Source organism: Podarcis melisellensis (assembly GCF_964234715.1).
Source record: "Podarcis melisellensis genome assembly, chromosome: 7".
Lineage (NCBI taxonomy): Eukaryota > Metazoa > Chordata > Lepidosauria > Squamata > Lacertidae > Podarcis > Podarcis melisellensis.
Genome location: NC_138539.1, coordinates 33424225 through 33449365, shown reverse-complemented (window position 1 = coordinate 33449365; position 25141 = coordinate 33424225). Strand labels below are relative to the sequence as shown.

The 25141-nt window shown below is 40.7% G+C and overlaps 1 protein-coding gene across 6 annotated transcripts in view; it reads left to right on the top strand.

The window, feature by feature from the left end:
- Positions 1 to 25141, top strand: part of SULF1 (sulfatase 1) — a 101476-nt gene that overhangs the window by 9229 nt on the left and 67106 nt on the right. For all 6 annotated transcript variants that reach the window (XM_081918411.1, XM_081918410.1, XM_081918408.1 and 3 more), the window contains exon 2: positions 4459 to 4517. The gene's annotated coding sequence lies outside the window, so the exon portion shown is untranslated. The remainder of the gene's footprint in view (positions 1 to 4458; positions 4518 to 25141) is intronic.

Here is a 25141-nt window from a genome sequence, read left to right as displayed (position 1 = left end):
ACTCTTAGGTAAGTGAATATAGGATTGCAACTGACATATTTGCTCATGATTTCTCAGCCTAAAAAAACTATGGCCAGTTCTGACAATTGCTTGCACTTAATGAAAGCTACAGGTAGGTAGCCTTGTTGGTCTGCCGTAGTCAAAGCAAAATAAAAAAATTCCTTCCAGTAGCAACTTAGAGACCAACTAAGTTTGTTATTGGTATGAGCTTTTGTGTGCATGCACACTTCTTCAGATACCTGAAGATCATCTGAAGAAGTGTGCATGCACACGAAAGCTCATACCAATCCAATAACAAACTTAGTAGGTCTCTAAGGTGCTACTGGAAGGAATTTTTTTATTTAATGAAAGCTATTACAGTAGAGAGAAATGGTCGTTTTGCAGAGTCTGTGGAAGAATTAAGATTATGGTTCTGGTTCAGTTTCCAATGCCAATGTGCACTATTTCAGGGTCTTCCTGTCACAGGTGAAGTCCTGCTCCTTTAGTCTCGGTCCTTATGGAAAGACAACTTGCTTTTTTGTAGCAAAGGCTGTTTAAGGCTGCAATTGATAAGATTTGCTTCTTGATGGGACTGGAAAAGCAGTAGTAATGCACAGAGTCTGCACTGGTTTTATTACAGCCCTTGCAATACGACCTCTCTAGTTCAAGGCCCACTCTGACATTTTGTTGTTGCACTGAGGTATGCTGACCCTGGCATGGTCTCCGCTCTGTACCGCTCTGAAGCAGTTAGTACATCCACAAGACATTGTGAAGACCACTGTCTCCTACACCCTTTCTAAAAATGAATTAGTCCAACCCTCCATTAACCATGCCTATGCCAGTGAGGTTTCCATGCTCTTTGTACATCTCTGAAAGGGATGGTGGACCCACCTACAAGCTTTACTTGTTGCAATCCTGGAAGTGTTTGCTTGGCTACTAGAGGAAGTAGGCTGTTGAGCTAGATGGGTACTTGGCCTGAACCAGGAAGAGTCGTCATGAAGAGCGGGGGTGGGGAGTCCTTGTTTCACACTACAAAAAAAGTGTGTGGATTAAAGCCCTTTGAGTTATCTATTGCAGCTGGTGTCTGTGGGCAGAGCCGGTGCCCTCAGGTTCTTTTCGCAACTGTTAGCTCTACAGTGGTACCTCGGGTTAAATACTTAATTCGTTCTGGAGGTCTGTTCTTAACCTGAAACTGTTCTTAACCTGAAGCACCACTTTAGCTAATGGGGCCCCCTGCTGTTGCTGCACTGCCGGAGCACGATTTCTGTTCTCATCCTGAAGCAAAGTTCTTAGCCTGAGGTACTATTTCTGGGTTAGCAGACTCTGTAACCTGAAGCGTATGTAACCCGAGGTACCACTGTATTCCTGTACCACATGAGTGTGCAGTAGTGCATCTCTTATGGGATAGTTGACAGTCTTTCCCTACCAACAGTCCAAGTAATTCAGTTTGCTTAGAAATGAGAGCAGTTCCATTGCCATATCAGCAATGGGAATAAATCTCTGTGCTAGCTTGTAGGGAACTAAGCTTCAGTATGGTCATGTTGAAGTGACCACAGGGCAAAGAGTCCAAATATCATGAACGTTAGTTCTTTTGGGCTTATGTGGTTCCATGGGGTTCTGTTTGGTCCCCAAACTTTTTTATTGTCTGCATGAAACCACTGATGGAAGAGTCATCTGATGATTGGGAGTTGGGTGGCATCAATATACAGGTGATACCCATATCTATCTATCTATCTATCTATCTATCTATCTATCTATCTATCTATCTATCATCTATCTATCATCTATCTATCTATCTATCTATCTATCTATCTATCTATCTATCTATCTATCTATCTATCATCTATATCTACCATCTATCTATCTATCTATCTATCTATCTATCTATCTATCTATCTATCTATCTATCTATCTATCATCTATCTATCTATCAATCATCTATCTATCATCTATCTATCTATCTATCTATCTATCTATCTATCATCTATATCTACCATCTATCTATCTATCTATCTATCATCTATCTATCTATCAATCATCTATCTATCATCTATCTATCATCTATCTATCTATCTATCAATCATCTATCTATCATCTATCTATCTATCTATCTATCTATCTATCTATCTATCTATCTATCTATCATCTATCTATCATCTATCTATCATCTATCATCTATATCTACCATCTATCTATCTATCATCTATCTATCTATCAATCATCTATATCATCTATCTATCATCTATCTATCTATCATCTATCATCTATATCTACCATCTATCTATCTATCTATCTATCTATCTATATCTATCTATCTATCTATCTATCTATCTATCTATCTATCATCTATCAATCATCTATCTATCTCACTATCTCTATTGTGCTGTGGTAATCCTGAATTGTTGTCTGGGCTCAACGGACTGAATGTGAGCTAATAAACTGAAGTTTAATCCAGACAAGACTCTAGTGCTTTTTGAATAGTAGGTCTGGGTCATGTCGTTCTGGCTGTTGTATCACTCCTGGTTAGATCTAGGTTGGACTACTGCAATGGACTCTGTTTGGGGCTGTCCTTGAAGAGTGTTACAAAGAGCTATTAAAAATGTAGCATCTAGTTTAGTTTTGGTGTTCACTGCTTAGGATGCATATATTATATCAGTTCTTTTTCATTAGCTCTGGTTCCGATTAATTTCAGTTCACAGTTCAAAGTGGTGTTTGATACCTAAAGAGTCCTAAATGGCTTTGGGGCCAGGCTTTCTGAAACACCCTCTCTTCCCGCATTGATCTGTATATTCACTGCATTAAGCATCTGAAGATCTGCTCCATGTTCCACCATCTTCACTAATGTGCTTGGTTGGGGGACATTAGAACAGCACCAGATTGTCCAGCTCCTTTCCAAAAGAGGTTTTATTTTCCCCACTTCTTTGGATGGCATAAATGTTCTTTTAATTTGCCTTCAACTCCTGTTGTGAAGAGGGTTTAAAAAAAACACAACACCAAAAAAAACAAAACAAAAAAAAAACACCTGGCCCTAACAGCCCTACTGAATACTGATTGAGATACTGTATTTCTTTTATTTCAATATTTTAATTTTATTCTAGTGTTTTTTCATCTGGAACCAGCCTTTCGGGGCAAAAAGTGAGGTAGAAATAATTTTAAATAAATACACAAAAAATCAAGCAAAGGTTAAAAGGGCTTGGAAAGTTTTGTTGTTGTTTTCTTTGGTAGATGTGAAAAAAACCAGAGCTCTTGTGCTGTGTGGTCCTCTTGCATTATTCTGACCTATGGAATAAAGTCTCTTCATCCAAAAGGCTCTCAGTCAAACTTTTATACCAAATTCAAAGTCATTAAATCATTTATTCCCTTAAAAGCTTTGACTTCTCTGTTATAAAGATCTTATCTCAAGGCACTCCCAAACTCCCCTTCTTGTTATGCTCCATACTAAGTTATACTTGGCTCATTTCCTAGAAACTTTCTCTGAAAGATTTCTAAGCATACCAGATACTTACAATGAAACAATATGTGATAAGGCTTCTGCATAATATCTAGACATTTATCATCATTTTATTTAACCTGCCTATTTAGCCTAAATAGGAGCCACTCAAATTCCGACTAGCCTCACATTTCTGCAGTCTGGATTTTATGGCCAAATATTTCATAATTGTTCTATAAATCTCTAGTCCTTTTCCATAGTCAAAAGCACCTCACAGTAAATATGTTATGTGCCTCTTGCTTTGATGTGCCACATTGGAGTAAAAAGGTCCAATTGAGAATATTTTGTGACTGGGCTTTGTTGCAAATGCAAGATTTCAATTCCTTTATACTTTTTCATTGGGAGGGAATGACATTATTCCTGCCAATCTGCAAGCCTTGTGCCTTAACAAATGCTGTCCATGACAGCTTGCAAGGGCTAAATGCCGTGACTGTCCCACTGGGTTTTTAAAAGAAGAAATACTCTGATTTGGTCAACATGTCACTACTATAATTCTGTAGTAAGCATTATGCAGATGTCATTATTTATGTAGCTTGGCACGCACTTTGTGATGATGGTCAAGATCTGGCGCAGGGTTGCAGTTTCGGCAGCACAGTGACTGAGCAACTGTTTTACTCGCAGGAGAAGTCAGGTTGAGTTCCTGACATCTCCAGGTATGACTGGGAAATGTGCCTGTCTGAGGCTCACCACTTAAGAAATTTAATTATTTTAATATATATATAAAGTGGTTTATGATTGCTTTAAAATAAATGGCCTGTAGACATCTAATGAGTTTATGCATAAGGTGGACATTGACCCTGATTTCCCATGTTCACATCCCAGCATTCTCTCTGTCTTGTATTGCAAATGTTTCCATACCCTTTTATGTTTAAATAATTTAATGTCCAAATAAATAAAGCTGTCCTATCATGCTTTAAAAAGTGGAGTTAAAAAACATTTTTTTTAAAGAGCACATATTTACTCACGGTTAACTTTGCTTCTCCCAACAGCTGGGCATCCACATCTGGACTCATGTTTTACAGTTCCTTTCTTTCAAACTGCAGACAAGGTAAGCAAATCAGTTTTTTCAAGGGACTAACCAGAGACAATTTGGATTCCAATGCAAGCTAAATGGAGGGGAAGCAACAAGTTGAGAATTGGCGTTCTCCTTAGTTTCCACGATGCCATCATTTTTGCAGTGCATCTTGACCTGGGGAGCAGGCAGCAACCTACAGTGTGGGTAATGAAATCTTCCCTGAAAATGGGATGTACACAAGGACACAGATTCTACATTCAGGTTTTTACTTCTACACAACTAGAGAGGGGTGTGTGCGAGTGTGATGTATGTGATGTATACTTCTAACGTGCAACCCTAACCATGCCTACTCAGAAGGATGTCTATTGAATTCCATGGGACTTTCAGATAAGCAGACTTAGGATTGCAGCCTTGGTAAGTGTAAAAATATACAAAGATAACAGTATGTACCACAGAATGTGTGCGCACAAGAACTGGGGACAGGAGTCTTACTTGTGGCTTAACAAGAGACAATAACATTTTGAAGGATGGGAAACCCCTTTTCTCTCAAAATACACTTTTAAATAACACACACACACACACAAATTTCCAAGAACCATGATGCAGTACTCGACAAAATGCAAAATCTCATGGATTCTGATCTTCAGATTCTGATCTTCACATTAGAGATGGGGATCAAGTCCTTTTGTATAGGACAGGAGGGAGGGAGTCATGGATATTAGAGAAAAATAGATTAGCTCTGATCTCCGATGTCTCTGCTCTAGTGATTCAAACGTAATTTCACTTAGTTTAAAATAATCTTTGCAAATTCATGTTGCTTATATAGCCTGTCTGGTAATATTTGCTTTATAATTGGATTGTTATATTCACTCTGATATTAAGCTTTCTCTCCCCCCCCCCCCTTTTCTGCTAGCTGTTTCCTCTTAGCTAAGTATTTTCTAATTATTATTTTACTTACTGGCTCATCTGCATTTTAGTTGCCTTTATTGCTGTCTGTCCCAAAAGAGTCTTTTTAAGGGAGAGGAACTTTGGGTAAGCTAGTATTGTTAACTTTGTTGGCTAACATAAGAAAATGAACATGTAGTGAAAACATTTTGGCAGCTTCAAAGCAGTTATACTATCAGGGGTCACAGGTAGGGAATTCAAACCTGACCTAAAGTCAATTGTTTTGTATTGAGCCTTAGTGGAAACCCACTGTTTATGAAATCCTGACATGTAGATGATGAAACTAGAGCTGGAATAGCTCATTATTTAAGTGTGATGATCCAAGCTATTGTTTAAAAAAATATAATTGACTTGTATGAGTATAAATATTTAGAACTAATTCAGAAAAAAATAAGGAGGCCTTTAACACATTGACCCCTTATCATGTTAGCTTGTTCCCTTCTCCTTTGGGACATAGTCAGAGAAATCATTTTGATAAGAACGGATAGCTCCTTAAGAATCCTTAGATAGCTTTGAAAATGTGGTTTTGCTTATTGCAACTCTCAGTACTGAGTTTTTTTGCATATGTTCTGTGCTATCATAGCATATGTTGTTATATAAATATTACTTGATATTTTAAAAGTAAACTAAGACTCAAATCCTAATCCCACTTATCTGGACATAAACTGAATTCAATAGGACTTGTTTCTGAGTAGACAAGTCTAGTGTTGCACTATAAGTTTTTTTGGTTTTTTGAATGAACTTTCTCTCAAATAATTAGATTTCTATTATCCACACAATACCTGTCAGGTTATCAGTTGCATCCCACTAACTTTTGCTCACTAACTTGCAATTCAGGTTACCGGTTGCATCCTACTAACTTTTACTCAGAGTAGACCCACTTAAATTAATGGACCAAAGTTAGCTATGTTTGCTCTGTGTATGGTTAGCACTGGGTACAACCCTATGTTCCTTATGGGTAACCTCACAGATTTTGCAACTCAAAGTTTGCTTAGCTAATAGTAATAATAATTTTTATTTATACCCCGCCCTTCCCAGCCAAGGCCGGGCTCAGGGCGGCTAACAAGCAATAATAAAAACGAGTTGAATGAATGCAACTTAAAAACAAGATTAAAATACAACAATTAAAATATTGAAACATTAAAATATTAAAATGCAGCCTCACCACAGGAGGAGAAAGGAAGAAGAAAAAAGAAAGAGGGGGAAGGAATCAAATTGGCTCCAAGCCAAAGGCCAGGTGGAACAACTATGTCTTACAGGCCCTGCGGAAAGAAATCAGATCCTGCAGGACCCTGGTCTCATGAGGCAGAGTGTTCCACCAGGCCGGAGCCAGTGTTGAAAAGGCCCTGGCTCTGGTTGAGGCTAATCTGTCTTCCTTAGGGCCCGGGACCTCTAGGGTGTTGCTATTTATGGACCTTAAGGTCCTCCGTGGGGCATACCGGGAGAGGCTGTCCCGTAGGTACGAGGGTCCTAAGCCGTGAAGGGCTTTAAAGGTCAAAACCAGCACCTTAAATCTGACCCTGTACTCCACCGGGAGCCAGTGCAGCTGGAAAAGCACTGGGTGAATATGCTCCCATGGCAGAGACCCTACAAGGAGCCTCGCTGCAGCATTCTGCACCCGCTGGAGTTTCTGGGACAGCTTCAAGGGCAGCCCCGTGTAGAGCGAATTACAGTAGTCAAGCCTGGAGGTGACCGTTGCATGGATCACTGTGGCCAGGTCGGGGCGGGAAAGGTAAGGGACGAACTGCTTGATGCTGGGAAGATGGAAAAATGTCGCCTTGGCTGTTGCTGTAACTTGCGCCTCCATGGAAAGGGAGGCGTCAAGGATTACGCCCAAACTCTTAACGGAAGGCAATGGCACTAATTGGGCCCCCGCAAGAGAAGGGAGTTGGTCCCTCATCCCCATGCCATTCCCACCCAGCCATAGGACCTCTGTCTTTGAAGCTACTTACCTGAGAACTTACCTGTGAAAGGCATATGGTAACAGGGGAACCTGAGTGGCCTTTCAGGTGTCAATGGACTCCTAACTCCCATATGCCCCAGTCAGAATTGTTGGTTGTCAAAGATTATGGGAGTTGTAGTTCATTAACATCTCGATGGCCACAGGTTTGGCATCCTTTGGTGTTTCCAAAGACTGAATTCCTCAAGTATCCTTACAGTATTGTTGCATGTGAAACTAAGAAAAGGTAATAGGTTCTACATTTCTTAGGAATTTGTAATTCTCAAGAATAATTAAAACAACATAGCTGAGTGGTCTTCGGGGGGCGGGGAAAAAGACTGCTACTAGTCTGCAAACTGCTTTGTCCGTCTTTGAAGAATAAGGGAAAGAACACAATGTCTTTAAACATCCTCAGTCTTGGGTGGCCTAAGATGCCACTCAGGGTGTGTGGTGTGTGTGTTTTAAGTAATCCATTTCTTCCTGTTAGGTAAAACATTCCGCAGTAAAACAGTGGCAACCGATAATTGTGGGATGCTAATGGAATGTTATCATAGTGTAAGTAAAATGCATTTGTTCCAACTTGGAATACTTCTGTATTGTATTCCTTTTTATGATAGCTTCAGTATCTGTAAGAGTTTAAACAATGCTTGGAAAAAAGCCTATGCTTATGCTTGGAGACGTATTTGTGGTGCAGTTCATTAAATTAAGACTCCTAAACATGTCTCTAATTACCCTCTTAAGCCACTTATTCAACACTAAATAGCAACCGTTTATTAAGAAATTTGCTTAAGGCTACCACCACCATTGCATTAATTTGTATCTAACTGTTTAGAAATACATTGCAAATGTTCCACTATTATTGCGCGAACATAAAAGCTGCAGTCTTAATTAATATAAATGAATGCAAACTGAAGGAAGCATGTTTTCAATTTCGGAAGAAAGTTTAAAGCCTCATTGGAAAAATAAAAGAACATCTACTTTTTTTAAAAAAAAATGCAATCCAAAACAAGTCGTTTAGCATTCCCGAAGCACTGTGTGTTTCAGTGCTCTTGCATACATACTTTAACACAGCAGTAGCCAATGTGGCGTTCTTCAAGACATTTCAAAGGTTCTAAACCTTGGAGATTTTAGCAAAATGTATTAAAAACCCTATGAAGTATAACACAAACATCTGAGACTAGTAAAAAGAGTTGTGGGCAACTTACAACTGCCAGGAACGATGCCTCAACGCCTTCTACATGCACTTCATTGCGATAATTTGGGGTACAGGAGGATTTGGGGCACAGGTCAGAATTCCAAACAAAGATGTGCTCTCCCAAGCCCAACATTCCCAGCATGTTCGCACTCCTGCCTCAGTGACATCAACGCTGCCTTGGTCATGTCCACAGAATGGAAGATGGCAGGATCCCCAAGGACCTTCTCTATGGGGAGCTGGCTTCTGGCACCACAGACCAGCTGCGTGTTACAAATATGTCTGCAAACATGACACGAAGGCTGACAACATCAACCCCACCGTGTGGGAATCCCTTGCAGACGACCGCAGTGCCTGGAGGCAGGCGGTCAAGTTGTGTACCCATAGCAGTGACCAGAGGAGAAATGATTTCTGGGAGAAAGTGCATCTACAGCAGCACAACCAGACGCCTTCATCTGCCCCAGCTGTAACAAAACACGTCTCTCCCATATCGGTCTCCACAGCCACAGCAGGCGCTGCAACATCCCAACCTCCACCCCCAAAGGTGCACTTCTTCATTGTCTCCTGAGACAGAAAGCCTAAGAACATGTAGTGACTTCATGGCAAAACCAGGAGCTTCACGATTTGTACTTCATTATTAGCCACTCCACTCCACCTGCTGCTTATATGGGCTAGCTTTTTGGACAGCAGTTTTCTTGTTGAATTGTTCCTTATCCTGCTTTTTGAAAATACTATTTTTTAAAATCTGGCTGCGAGTCGAGATTCTATGTTTAGAGTGCAGGTGGTGACTATGAAGTCGCCAGTTTGCAAGTTGCATTGTGTATATGCGTGCTTCTGGGAAGATTTGATAATACAAGGTGGTGACTGAGAGAAATATTGATACCGTTGTGCAGAGGAAGATGCAATTTTGAGCTCATTACCCTCCATCAGTTCATACTGAAAAAGTGACACCACTTCCTTTCTGGGTGTCTCAGTTTTGTATGTTGTTTTCATAAAGTTAATGAAGGGTATACAGTATTGAGCAAATGGCTCTTTAAATGCTAGCTGTATCCCCCACCCCAATGTACGCACACATAAAGCACACACATCTCCAAAAATGCAAGATTGCACAATGGAAATTATGCAGGAAATGGTTTCTCTTTGGATCAACAGTTCAAAGATAAGTGCCTTGACGGTTGCAACCTTTTTGTGGAGGGAGAGGTGTGAAGTTATATTCTGCAGGTATATTTCAGCTACGCTAGTTTTTATAATAATTTATGAGGTGATTCACATGGGATCTGTTGTGTCCTCACAGACAAGTTTTATCTTCTCGACTCTGCTGCTAACGGACTTCCTCCTAGGTGGTACCATACTCTATAAGACAGTAGGTCTCCATCATGTAAATCAGTGACCTTGTTGTACCTTGCAAGAGAGCCTTAAGTAGAACTTGGGGAGGTCATAATGCCTGAATCGAGAGTGAACACAGAGATCTAGAGCTGTCAACTTCTGAAGCATAAAACCCTACTAACTGGACAGGCCAGAGTCCATGCTCCAGGGAGCAGAACTGCAAACCCTGTTTTGTGCATTTTTTTCATGTAGGGCACTCACGTTTTCAAGCTGCACTTTGGCTGCCAAATGTATACAGTGGTACCTCGGGTTAAGTATTTAATTCGTTCCGGAGGTCCCTTCTTAACCTGAAACTGTTCTTAACCTGAAGCACCACTTTAGCTAATGGCGCCTCCTGCTGCTGCCGCGCCGCTAGAGCACGATTTCTGTTCTCATCCTGAAGCAAAGTTCTTAACCTGAAGTACTATTTTTGGGTTAGCGGAGTCTGTAACCTGAAGCATATGTAACCTCAAGCGTATTTAATCCGAGGTACCACTGTACTTAAGATCAGTATCAGTATATAGCAAGGATGTGGGACCTCTGACTTGAGGCCAACTATGTCTTCTCCAAGTCTCTCCATTTGGCCCTTGACTCTCCAGGCCACACTTTCTCCCAAGGAAACAACCCTTCCTAGCCCTGCTCTTCACTCTCTCCAAGTGCTTTTGCTTCGCTGGGAAGTGTCCTTGAGCTGTGCTCATTCTTCTTGTTTGTCTGGATAGAGGATGAAAAGATGGGGCTTGGCAAGGCTGGAGAAAATCCTGGCTTCTCTGTGCCTGGAATATGTGTATAATGGAAGGGTTCACATCCATTACTCTGACTACTTTTGCCTCTGGCCCTGTCCAGCACCAGCATGTGGCCTCTCAAAGGTTGCCCCCGAGGGAACACTTCCTTCTGTCTGAAAAAGTTTATTCACTCCTCATATAAATGTTGGTGTGTGTCTACCCCAGATGTGTAGCTTCAGGAAATCTGTGGTCTTGTTCTTCAGTAGAGATGCTGATAATGAAATGCACGCTTTTGGCAATCCATTATAGCCAATAAATAAATAAATAAATCTTCCAAGACATCTGACTTCCAGCTATCTCTGGCTTCGTTCTATATATCTCCTGGGACTGCCGACTCACCACTTATTGGAGTGGCTGTGCTTTCTTTTTACTAGTCTCAGACTTGCTTTAAGTAACGTTTCCGTTATACTTCATAGGCTTTTTAATACGTTTTGCTAAAATCTCCAAGGTCTTGAACTTCTGAAATGTTCTGGCGGAAGATGAGAATATACATGCATGAAGTCATCATGCTGATATGTGAAGTAGCAGAATAAGTGGGCAAATTCATGAAATTTATCCTACAGAGGATTTTTGTTTAAGATTTTTCCTGAAGCATAACCCAGCTGTTTATGGAACATCAACTTCATATCTGATGAACAGCTTTTGTTTGTATGGATGGTTTACTTGTTTTTAGAGTTCGTCGAACTGATTTTGTTGTTTAGAGCTTGCATTTGTGTGTTTTCTTCTGTTTTTATTGTGTACACTGCTTCAATGGCTTTATGTTGTGAACCAGTTTATAAATCTGAAAAAAATAATAATGAGGAGGAAGAGGAGATTAGGGCAAAGATGGGGACTGTTGCATCCCATATTTGTTTATGCTGCATTTAATCAAAATTAACTTTTTATTTGCTGCTTAAAGGTGGGTGTAAACATGGCTTATTCTCCATCTTGGGAACACCAGAATCCCCTTGAAAATTGCTTCTTATTGATGAGATCCACCATCCCCACTCTTAGGTTCAATATATTTTTTGGTATCTTTGTAAATTCTGGTTTATGTTAATAGGTACTTGCAAAACCCAGATCCTGTTTAAAATAACTCTCAGGCAGCTTAGCCAGAATTCTTAATTTCCATTGTCACTGATGCTACTGCCTCACTTTATTCTTTCTTATGACCTTATACCCTATATGAGGAGCCCGTCCTGGGGGTATTGCTGAGGCTGGAGCAGATCTGGTATGAGGAAAAGCTGTAGTGTTGGTTCTTCCATGGTCAGGCTTTTAGTATGACATTGGTGGCAGGGGAAATAGCAATGCCACTAAATTTTCAACACCATTTGTGTCATGACACCAGTGTGGGCTGAAATCTGAATGGTAGGAAATACTCCTCATGCCACTCAAAGCTATCTTGTGGATTACTATGACTACAATCCTATACATGCTTATGTGAGAATAAGTCACATTATGAGTAGACATGTATGGCTAAAACAGCAAAGAGAGCTATGATTTCATAGACATCTGATTATGAACTCCATCATGAGATTTGAGGCACTTGGTAGAAAGTTCTGGAACATCTCCATTAGCCTGGTTTCCAATGCACTTATTGTTTCCTAAAATAATTTTTATATCAAGGACCACTTTTTTCCTCAATAAAAGTGGGGCTTATAGGGTTTTCAGATGAATGCTGTCTTAATTTGTGCTGGACATTCTACAGCAAAGGGCTTCAAGATGTTTAGCTTTTCATCACTGGAACATATGGAACAAAAGGGAATTATGAGGGGAAATATTTGCAAGTGCAAGGTCACTTAAAAAAAAGTTATTAGGATATGTAGAACATCTTGGCAAGGGACAAGAGCCTCATCTTTATCAATTGTTATTGAAGGAAACAAGATGTGAAGACGTTTTACGTTAAAAAGATGGGAAGTGCTACTTGATCTAGGCCAAATTACTGGCCATTATTTATAGAACTCCTAATAGCTTGTTCTATGTCTTAATGTTAAACAGATCTTTTTCTAAAGAAAATTTAATTTGTTCGCCTTTGCCTCCTATAAAATTTGCTCATACATATGAAATGGTCTGTGTTGGAAAGGATTCAGGTATAAATTTCCACCTTTTGGAGCTGCTCTAGTGTTTAGGAGGGAAATGGTTAATGCTGTGTTAATAAAATGATGCAAATAGTTATTTGTTCTTACACAAAGTTGATCCAAAATTTATTAACTGCAGTGTGCTTGGCAGTAGTACAGTGGCGGAAAAATATGAACTCCCAGCAGAGTTTGATTGGATACAATTTTTTAAAAGATATAATCACTATGAGCAAATTCTTGCAACAGCAGGCACCTTCCACCGTGTGCCACATGCCTATTTTACAGTGGGCATTTTAATATGCTTCTGGAAGGAGAACCACTGGTTTGGAACAAGCATAAAAATTATAAAGCCAAAGTTTCTTACTCTCTATATCAGAATAATAACTTCAGTAACTGAGTTATCTCATCTGGGAAGAAGCCCATTGAACTCAGTGAGACTTAATCTCAGACATGTATAGGATTGCACTGTTAATCTGGATTGAGTGATGACATGAAATTGTCAATAGGGAGAGGGTTGGTTTTTATGATGTTGGTTGTATACTGTAAATATTTAAAGCACCCTGATTCTGCAAAGGAGGTGCATAGACCCAAGCAGGCTTCTGTATACATATGATTGCTGGATTAGGAACTTCAGGAGTAAATTGGATATGTATTGGAATAAACATCCAGAAGTAGATGTTGTATGCCCATAGTAAATTCCTTTCAGTCAGATACACATAAAATTGTCCCACGTTCTGGTGCATGTATGTATATAAGCCATTTTTGCTCATCACTGCAATGAGAGCTGTGGTGGAAGTATGTAGCACCATCTCAAATGGCTGCCTTCCAGATTTTTGGACTACAGTGTCCATGGTCACTGGCTATTGCTGATGCAGGATGGGGTTTAAGAGAGATGTAGTCTAAAGTATCTGGTAGAAGCTAGGCTGGCGAAGGTTGATATATGGTGTATAAATTGCCGTACAGTAGAAACTCTTCCTGCCTATCTTTTGCTGATCCTATCACATAGCTGACTTTATTTCAATGCTGTGAAAATTTGCAGACATGTTGGCTGCAGCAAATCTTCAAAGGGCACCAAAATCAAACATTACACAGGTTAATTAATTAGACCAAAAACGGGGGGGGGGGGGAGGGACACAATTGGCATGATCTGCATCACCTGATAGTTAAAAATTAGACACGAGAAGATTTACTATTGTTTATTTCCATGCTGTCAAACATTAAGTGCTTCTTATTCAACTAAGGAATCAGTGTACTGTGGTGAATCAGTAAATGGGAATATAAACATCTAAACTAGCTAAATGATTTTCACAAACTTGGCACACTCTAAACTCCTGTGTTGGGTTGTGGCCAAACCATCTTTTTGCAGGGTTAGACCTGCAGGGACCCACACAGACAGGATGAAGTGCAGTCCCAAATACAATACTTAAAGAAGTTGTTGAAAGGATGGCTCTATTAAAGAGATTAAAATATGTGGTTTAATGAAAAGTGTTTGGTGTGATGTGTTTATATATTTAATACTCAGATACCTAAATCCTTGAAAGAAACATGAATCCAAATATATAAATCACATAATTGAGAAACTTAATAAAAATGAACATGCCATCACATGCTTCTTTGAATCAGCAGGTCATCTTATAGCATGGTGACTTGGTGGTTGAACCTCTTTTTTAATCCTTCTGTCTAGTTTCTCTTCAACTAATGCCTCAGGTACTTATTTCTACAAAACCAAAGGTAAATGCAGTGGCGTCGCAGCCGATGCTGGATGGGGGGGGCGGTGTGCCCTTGGTGCCATGTCGGGGGGGGGAGTGACAAGAAGGCACCCGCGGGGGCTCACTGCGCAATCAGCCATTGCGCCGCCGCAGCCACATGTGGAGGATCCTCTGTTCATGGTTGTGGTAGCGATGGAGGGATCCTGGCACCGTCGGTACGGCGCTGGAGCAGCGCCACCGGCAAACTGCTGTGTACAGCGTATGTACGGCATCACTATGTACAGCGCATGCGCCGTACGTAGCGACGCCCCTCCCCGGGTGTCAAGACGCCTTCATTCGCCCCTGGGTAAAAGTCAGGTGTGGGGAACTTTTGACCCTCCATATGTTGCTGGACTCCCATCGTCCTTGGCCATGCTTGCTGGGGCTGATTGGGGCTGTAGTTCAGCAATATCTGGAGAACCTTTGGCTCTCCAGATATTGCTGGTATATGCTTTCTGACAATCTTCTGGGTAATTAGAATAAAGTGCTCTTGTTCACTCAAGGTGCTAGTGCAGGCACAGTGCGTCTGCTGCATCCCGCAAAAGCCTCACCCAGTCTATCTGAAAGGAGCATATCTTAAATCACCAAGACAGCAGATATTCCATGTACAGCTGTTTAATTAAATATATTTTAAGTGTTTAGAGGTGTAGTGGCCAAGCTGGCAAAACACTTCACACTTTCTTTGAAGTAGGATGAGCAAACAGGTCGATTTTGATTTCTCTCAGTTACTCGTTTTTCCTATCTACTTCTCCACATTTCCTCATCAGTTTGCAAAGTTTTTTTTTAAAGGCTCATGAAAATTCATCGTTATTTCAATGTGGATTTCTACTAATTATACACATTTTTGAAATATTTTGTTTTCAAATAGAATGCATCTTAATGCTTTCCCCCTATAACGTTACAATGTTATTTTATGCACATTACATATACACATTATATGGATGGGAAACTGCATTGAAAAATTCTGACAAATGTTAGTTTCAGCATTGTTCTGCAAAGTGTAAATTAAGTATTAAAAGTGAAACCAAACTGAATTTAGTTATTTAGATCAACTCAATGAGAATAGGAAGGGCTTACTAGCCTTGATGGCATAGCCTTGAAGACTATGTTCTATATCCGCTATCAGAGGCAATACAGGCAACAGTCAATTTTGATGCAGGATTGTGCATGTGTGCATAGCGCTGAACCCGGAAGTGACGCTAAAACTTCACTAAAAGGGCGGGATGGGGACAGAGCATTTACATGGGCTCTTGCTGATGTGCGTCCGGGTCTGGAACGTATCCCCCGCACAAAGCGAGGATTGCCTCTATGTATTTGAACGCCAGGTGTTGAGAATCGCAAATGGAAAGAGTGCTGCTGTTCTCACCTCTTGCTCGTAGGCTTCCCATAGGCATCTGCTTGGCCACAGTGAGAACAGAATACTGGAGTAGATGGATCTTTGCTCTTGTATGGCCTGAAAGCACACTGATTTGGTGAAACTCCCCCTAGCCATAATGAAGAAAGTATCTGTAAATGATACCCGCATTGCCTCTCGGCAAGTAAATCTAAGTATTAGATTCTTGGAAGCATTCCGAAAACCTCTTCTAGTATTTAGGTTGCTGGTTCCATATTACCAGAATCTCTTTCTGTGGTTCGGCCTGTATCAGTTGTCTTATTGTGCTTTAATGGTGAATTGCTGTGGTTACCTAACAGTTAGATACCCAGATGTTTCAAACAATGTTTTTTCCAGAATGCTCCTTTTAAAACTTATTTTGCAAGGTGGTTCAGGGTGTTTTTCCTCCCTGAATACTTGAATCTGTGATCAAGAAGAATGTATTTTCAGTCAGCTGCATTCTTCTCCTGCCAGTAACGTGATCTCAACGTGGACTGTTGTATTTCAAGCTGTCTAATATGAAGCGAACCCTATAGTATCATTAGGATTACAGCCTTGTATTTGGGACATGGAAAAAATCCTGAGAATGAAATCCCTTTCCTGGCTCAAACCCAGAATGAAACTAATCAACCACATCGGTATCAAACCTAACAATGCAGCCCTACACTGGCAACTTGGCGATGCTTGGAACTTAAAAGTCCAGAATGCAAATAATGTTGATTATTGCAAAGTGGATGTAGAGGATTAAATGTTCACATGCTAAAGTTTCTGCATAGAGTACATTTGATGGAATGGGGCTCCATTTCAGGCTGTTGCATGATCAAGCAGATAAAGACTTAGTACTTTGTGTCTCACTCCTATTGGTGATTAAAAGTGCCTTTCTAAATAGATTAATTTGCCTGCATTTTTATTATAATTGCAAGTTTGAAGCATCCCGAGCATTTTAGAAGACATCAGAAGTTTTTAATGTTTGAAGTTTTATTCTGTTTTTAATGTTCTGTTGAAAGCCGCCCAGAGTGGGATGGGCAGGGTAGAAATAATAAATTATTATCATTATTATTATCATTATTATTATCATTTTATTTTATTATTTTATTTTCACACTCAAATTCTGCAACAAGTTCACTGTCCTGATGTGTAAGAATAATGGAACAAAATGAATGGAAGTGTCCTTAAATTTTCCTGCTGGATCCCATCTGCAACACTTCAGTTTTTGAATTTTGTGCACCAATTGTGTGTTTAGTGGGGGGGAAGGCATCCATAATGCATTGGGGAAAGGAGGGCAAGAGATGTGTAGGGCCACTGAAAAGAGTCTCTCTGCTCAAAGAAGGAACAGCCAGAGGGCCCACCTCTGATTGTATGTATTCTGTGCAGCCCAGTAGGTGCTGTTTCCAGATTTTATTTGCCACCATGAAGTTGCAGGGAAACACCATTTTTTTGATATACAAGAGAGCAGAATTTATTTGTTGGTATTTGATGGCTAGAAGCAGAGTTGGTAATACCATAGACCTCAACTGTTCCGGGACATCACAGAATTACAGAAGCCATCCCGGCTTGACTGGATGTCCTGTTTTGGCTCCCGCAAAAGTGCTGCCCCCCAAAATGCCTGTTTTGGTGGGGGGGGCATGCTCTCATACAACTCACCTGGCTCCTGCGAGAGCACAGCCCTGCAATACACCCAGGGCTCCAGGTTCTCGTGTGACTCACGTGGGAGCATGGCCCCAAAACACAAGAACTCCAATTTTCCTCTGTGGCATGTTGGAGGGTATGATGCTAAGCACATGCTCCCCAATGGCAAATTAGATTAGATAGCTACACAAATAGTGCATTGCTTTAACCTTTAAATCATTTGGAAACTGCAGCAGTGCAAATAGGTTGCTATCCAGCATATGGCTTTTAGACCTCATTTATCCAGTCTAATATCAGTTTCACTGCCTTCCTATTTATTTCCAGACTCTGTTCTGGAGGCTGATGCTTACCTATAAATGGTACCTGAAAAGGCCCCCTGCTTCCTTATGAATCTGCCCAGAAGATATCAACACCATTAAATAAATACAGTACCACCACTAAAGGGTTTGGTTGGTGGAAACCCAAGACAGAACCTTTTCTTTGACAGTCGTCCCCCTCCCCTCCCCCTCCCCCAGCTCAAAGTGCAGTCCCCTTCCAAAGGTTGTTGTTTAGTTGTGTCCGACTCTTCGTGACCCCATGGACCAGAGCACGTCAGGCTTTCCTATCATCCACTGCCTCCCGCAGTTTGGTCAAACTCATGCTGGTAGCTTCGAGAACACTATCCAACCATCTCGTCCTCTGTCGCCCCCTTCTCCTTGTGCCCTCAATCTTTCCCAACATCAGGGTCTTTTCCAAGGAGTCTTCTCTTCTCATGAGGTGGCCAAAGTATTGGAGCCTCAGCTTCAGGATCTGTCCTTCCAGTGAGCACTCAGGGCTGATTTCCTTCAGAATGGATAGGTTGGATCTTCTTGCAATCCATGGGACTGAATCTCCTCCAGCACCATAATTCAAAAGCATCAATTCTTTGGCGATCAGCCTTCTTGATGGTCCAGCTCTCACTTCCATACATCACTACTGGGAAAACCATAGCTTTAACTATATGGATCTTTGTTGGCAAGGTGATGTCTCTGCTTTTTAAGATGCTGTCTAGGTTTGCCATCACCTTTCTCCCAAGAAACAGGCATCTTTTAATTATGCATCATCATCATAAAAAAAACACAGGTTTACATGATAGGTCAAGGTGTAATTACCAAATTATATAAAAGCCTTAAACAATTTGCAGTTTCTTCTCTTTCTCTTAAAATAATATTAAATGATATTAAAATGTGTCTTCTATGAACTGTCTGGAGTTACAACGAAAAGGTTATGTGGTTCTGCTAAATTCACAAGCTATAGATTAATGGCAGTGTCAAAATGCATCTGAAGGAAGCTCATTTAACGTGCCTCTGGGCTAGACAGCACTATTCAGCAGCAGCAAAGGTTACATGTTTTCAGGTATTAGAAGGTGCAAGTAAGGACAGGCTGCTTCTGTGTCTGAGTGGGTGAGGGTCCTCTTTAGCATGCATTCAGTGAAGCTGGCATGCTGCAGTGTCTGCCTGAGAAGAGAGGCTGTGTGCCTCTTAAGTTTGCAGCTGAGGGAATTACGAAACCTCTACTAGAGTGCAGTCTATAGCTTCATTGAGCTGGGACACCCCCCCTGGAATTCATGTACCTTTTACTAGACAGTCTGGAATATTGAACTTATTTTAACTGCCTAAGTAGTCTGCTCCTTATTGATCATAAAATGTAAAGAGAGGCGATTTTGTGTCTGTGCGGAAGAGTGAACTCTTTTCATTAAAATTCAGAATTTTCTGTAAAATTAGTGGGATGGTCTTAATTCAGTAAGATTAAGTGGTTTGGTGTTTCCAATAAAATGTTTAAAATTTGTATATCATATCTCTATCGAGTACTGGACTTCCCTGACTGGTAGCAAAATGAGCAGCACAATCCTACAGCTGGGAGTAAAATCCCATTGAGTTCAGTAGGCTTGCTCCTTAGGTAAATAGATGTAGGACTGCAGCCTATATTCTTTTTCTTGAATGCTGCGGTTTTTCAAAGATCCCTAGCTTATCCCATTCCAGCATAGTTTGGTGAGGAAATTTGTCAAAAGCTTTTTGAAGCACCCAAGTATCCACTATCTACGAGATCACCCCACCCACATGCCTATTAATGCTCAAAAAGTTTAGTGTGACAGGACTTACTTTGATGTTGATTAAGTAGAGACTTATTCCATAATATAGAAGAATATACCGTATGCTTGATTATTTATCTTTAATGTTGCCTTTAACCAACTTCAACTGGGGAAAAAAATAACTTTAAACTAACTCACTTGTAATTTCCTGCAACCCCACTTGGATTTCTTCTTAAAAGATTGTTGTTACATTGGCAGCTTTCCAGCCATCAGGTATGGAAGCTGATTTTAGGGGCAAGTTACACATTTTTGTTATGAAGATCAGCACTTCACATTTGAGTTGTTCACGATCACCTGGCAATTTGTTTATTTTTAATTTGTCGATGAGGCCTTAAGAGTTCATCTCTCATCATTATGTTTTGCCTCAGTTGTTCAAACTCCCTTCCTGAAAATGTTACGGCTGTGGTCTACTTGCATACTTAGTTAATGTAGCTCTCTGTTTCAAAAAATAACTTTGCAGTTTTGCATTTCTTGATTCACAAAGATGCGTAAGTGTAGTTGGCCATGTGATCCAAATCATGCCTGTAGTCGAGGTGGTTTTAAGGAACTGCTCCTTCTAGTCCCATAAGCAAACTCTCCCATTCTTCCGAAGTGTTATTTCTGAATCATAAAAATCCAAGGCTTGTTGTATGTTCCATGATTACAGTAATTCTGTTAAGGTTCCTGTTGAAAAGAACCGGGAGTTTCCTGCTGTTTTTCAATGGGGGCAGAATGGGGCTCATGTGTTTATAATTTAACACTTTCTTCTGGGAGGGTTGAGGGGAAAAGGGATTATGGGTCTTAAAATGCTCAGACTGCAGCTGTTGCACAGCATGATTAAACGGCTATTCTTTTATTTTCCCTTTATAAACAAAACAGCGGTGGAGAAACCTTTTTGATGTTTAGCATAGTGCATCACAGGAAAACTCGGGGAGGTCTCATAAGCTGATTAAATAAAACCAACACGAGTCACAGGAAGGGGAGAAAATGGTTGTGGCCTGACTTGCGCAGAGTTTGAAGCAGCCAATACCGGGCTGAGGTTTGGTGTTTGAGTTGCCAAGTGACCTTTGAGAGGATAATTGCTGATTTCTTTTTCCCAGGATTCTGAAAGAGAGGTTTACACACAAAAGGGCATGGCATTCAGGAGGAGGGGGAGAAATACGTATATATTCATTTATTCTAGTGCAATATAACCTGCTTGTATCACAATACTGAAATTCATTGCATATTGATATTTAGAGGCACCAGCTACTCCAATTTCCCCTTGTTTTGGAGAAAGAATCATGTGCTGTGTTCCCTTGCTTTTTTTTCTAAACTGGTGTTTCACCTTTTTTACGTTTCAATGGATATGTTAACTGTTTTCCATATGTATGGCTGATCATGTGTACAACTCTTAACAAAAGAATTAATATGTTATTGTTTGCTCATATAGAAACTATATACTCCCCTTCCCCGCAAATAAAGTTAGATGTAAATTCATTAACATCATGATATACACTTAGCCATATTTCAGCTCTGTGCCATCACGGGACTGTCTCCATTCTCCTAAAATTTGGGGTTGTCTTGCCTGTAAAAATTAAACCATTCAAGTTATGCAAAGGGGTGGTTTCTAAACAGACCTATTTAACAGGGTTAAGTTCTACAAAACAAACCTGAATCAGGCCTTTTTTTTATAGGAAGCCTGGAGGCAGGGATGTCCACAGTGAATTCCTTGCTACTGAATATGACACAGGGATGCCAGCTCCTAAACGTTATTTGCTTATTTTATAATATTTCTTATGCACCCTCCATCCCGCAACAGTAGAATATACAGGTATAAAAACAGGTTTTAACATTACAATTATTGCATCAGTCATTCACCATAAAAATAGCAATTTTGCATTCTGAGCTAAATACTATTTCTGGCAAATAATAGTTCCAAGCTCCAATAATGTGGAGATCATCTCTCTCTCCCCCCCCACTTAATTTATCATTTCTAAAGTTTTATATCAGCATGCTCAATCTTTTTGGCTGCAAGGTACTTACAGTAATACCATGAAAGCTGGCAAGGGTATAAGGTTTCCCCTTGCTTCTAATAAAAAATGTAGTCTTCATTACAGGCTTGCTATCAGAAGAGAAGCATACACAGTCCTTATTCATAAGCTTTTACTCATAGTGTCAGACCAATAGGTAAAGGTAAAGAGACCCCTGACCATTAGGTCCAGTCGTGACCGACTCTGGGGTTGTGGCGCTCATCTCGCTTTACTGGCTGAGGGAGCCAGTGTGCAGCTTCTGGGTCATGTGGCCAGCATGACTAAGCCGCTTCTGGCGAACCAGAACAGCGCACGGAAACGCCGTTTATCTTTCCACCGGAGCAGTACCTATTTATCTACTTGCACTTTGACGTGCTTTGGAACTGCTAGGTTGGCAGGAGCAGGGACCGAGCAACAGGAGCTCACCCTGTCGCGGGGATTCGGACCGCCAACCTTCTGATTGGCAAGCCCTAGACTCTGTGATTTAACCCACAGCGCCACCTGCGTCCCTTGTCAGACCAATACATGAGTGGAAAGCAGGGCAGTGCGAAGTAGTGAAACCCCTTTGGTTGTGCATGCTGACTGGTGCCTGCAACCGCAGCTGGAATGACTGCAGGGAGGTGGCATTTGCATGTTCGGCTGTATATGTAAAGGCCCTCACCTGATCTGGAACCCTAACCAATAGGGGGTTCCAGATTGCATGGAAGCGTTCACACACAAAGCTGTGTGTGTGCAAAAGTCACATCCTTGCAGATATTTGCATTGTACACAGGACAGGAGGAGAAGGAGCTGGTTGGAAAACCTGACATCAGAGTCACGGCTACTTTGTGCAGCCTCAAAATGTGTGTAAAAACAACGGAATAGTGCTAAGATCTGGTTTATGGTTTTTGAAGGTGCCATGATGGATGAGAAGAAGTGTTGTACTAGTGTTTCATATGCAGCACGGTGTTGTGTCAATGGAGCCTCAGTTCACATTGCTACTGTGTCGGCTACAACCACTGTTGATGGGTGTTGTTTGGCAGTGTCTGTTTACGCCAGCTGTTTCATGCTAACCTGTTGCATAGTATGTATAGAATTTGGCAGAAAAGGAGGAAGGTAAAATGCACACTAAGGATGACTATCATCTTTGCAGCTTCCTGAAGGTATTTTGAGCATCACACAATATGTCTGAAAAGTGCTAGAATGTTGTAGCAAATGGCAGCCAGTGTAGCAAAATGGAAGCTATCTTTATTGTCAAGACAAACATAGTTGCTGCAGAGTAGCAGAATCCACTCTGTGTACCACTGTGCCTTCTTCCATCTACAGGATAAAAACATTAGTTTGAATGTTAATCACTGAGACTAAATTTGCATTCCTCTCAAGCACTTTTTAAGTACTACAGCATTCTAAAAACCGTTTCACTATGTAGAGTCCTTGATCTGGGTTAAAAATGAAGCCCAACTTTTCATGGATTAACTATTATGCTTCAGATAATGTTTTGTAAAGTTAATTACAATTTAAGGTGTTTTAGCCTCCTTACCGAAGACAATATCTCAGAGGACAATTTCCTATTTTTGCTTACAGCAACTAGAAATGCTTAATTTCCTCCAGTGATACTGGGGATATGAAGTGCTTGACACCTGAACTTGTAGCACACAGTTAGCGTAGCTAAATCATTCTTAGAAATAAAATCTTGGTGTATAGGGGATTTCTGTCGCTGGCTTTATCAGAGCCAGAACGTGACTAATTGTCTATCTGAAAGACACCTACTTACAGCAGGAGGTTAAACATCAAAGACATTAAGTGAAGACCAAAAACCACTGGACAACTAGATTGCTTCCTTCCTAATCCTGCAATTATTTTTACTACATCAGCAGCAAGGGACAAAGGAAAGCAATTTCACATGTAGGAAGCTGGCCTTATTGCCTTGGCAGTAGAGATCATAAGCAGAGGAGGCTGCAAGGGACATTCAGTTGTTAAAAGTGCTCTTCTTATTGCAGAAGGATTTGGGCTGCTGCTGTAATGTCCTCTTGTTGGAAGAAGGAAGCAGGGTGGTATGAAATGTTTGATTCCTCTGAGTACCTTGCATTAAAATGCCTTGAGCTCATTATGAAAGCTGTCAAAGTCCTCGGTAAAAGATCAATTCGGGAGCCAAAACGAATGGGTAGTGATTAGAAGAGCTATCCGTTGCCATACAATTGGGTGAGACACTGAGAGGGATCAGGGAAGTTTCAAGGAATGGTTATGTTGTGAAAGCTTACAAATGTTGATAACTAGGCAGGAAGAGTCAAGGAAAGGGGCATCGTGGTTTTTAGGGTGTGTGAGAAAGAGAACGTGATTTGTAAGCCTCTGAGTATGGTCTCTGTGGTGCTTTTATAAATATCTCAGCACACACTGCCAAATTAATGAACTGCAGAAGTTCATTCCTACCTCTTCCTCCACCTTTAGAGCCAAGTCATGCATCCCATTAGCTCTCTAAAAACAATATTTCAGAGGACCACCAATAGGTAAGTGGAGCGGTCAATTTCTCTCCCTCTCATAACACACACACACCTACACACCTTGTATAATTGGATTGCTAGTGCTTCCACACACTGTTGTCATATGGGCAGGACTTTGGGACAGATATCCAGGTTTCCAGTCAGCAGAATGAACAGGTTCCCTAAGCCCAGCAGCAGAGCTAATTCAATACTGGCTACATTATACAGTAAGTGAAATAAAAAACCTTTATACCTCCACCCTCCATAAGAGCATTAAGTCACAAGCAGGGAGAATGCCACTGTCAGGCTTCCCATAGGCATCTTGTTGGGCACTGTGAAAACAGAATGCTGGACCAGATGGACCTGATCCAGCAGACTCTTTATCTGTTCTTAAGTCTAAAATTACCCTTTAGGGCTGCAGTGTTTACTTGATTGATCTAATGAATTAACAGCGTTTTGTTTGACTGTCTACAAAAGTGGCCTCCATTAATCAGGCAACAGCAGATGTTTTAACTTCTAATATAATTTTTAATAGAACTTTTTATAGAAACTGCAGGTGGTGTAATTATTGCTGTGATACCAGATGTATTTTTAAAATTAAAATTACTGCTGTATTTTTTTTTCTTAAATGCAGATTTAATTGATTAATTGTAGGAGTTCCAGCTTATCTTAACTGGTAATAGCCCTGCCTAGTTTCCAGTTTGTAGTTGGGATTTGAGGTTGAGAAGAAGAGGGAGGCAAAGAGCCTGTCCTCTTAAGGAACATGTGTCTAGAAGGGTTTTAAGAACATGACAAGAACCTGCTGGACCAGCCAATGACCTATCTATTTTACTGTGCTGTATACTTTGTTTTTAATATGCCGTTTACCTATTACTGTGCCTTTGGGCCAAAAGCATAAAATAAATGAATCACAATGATGCCAGTCTATAGAATTTGATCTCTTGTGTCAATCGCTCAGCAAATGCAGTACCTTTTTCAACCAGCTAAATTGTTGGTGCCCAGGTGCAGCAGACTTCCTCTTCTGGCAAACAGTAGCAGGGATGCTTTAGTCTCATTCCCACTCCCTGA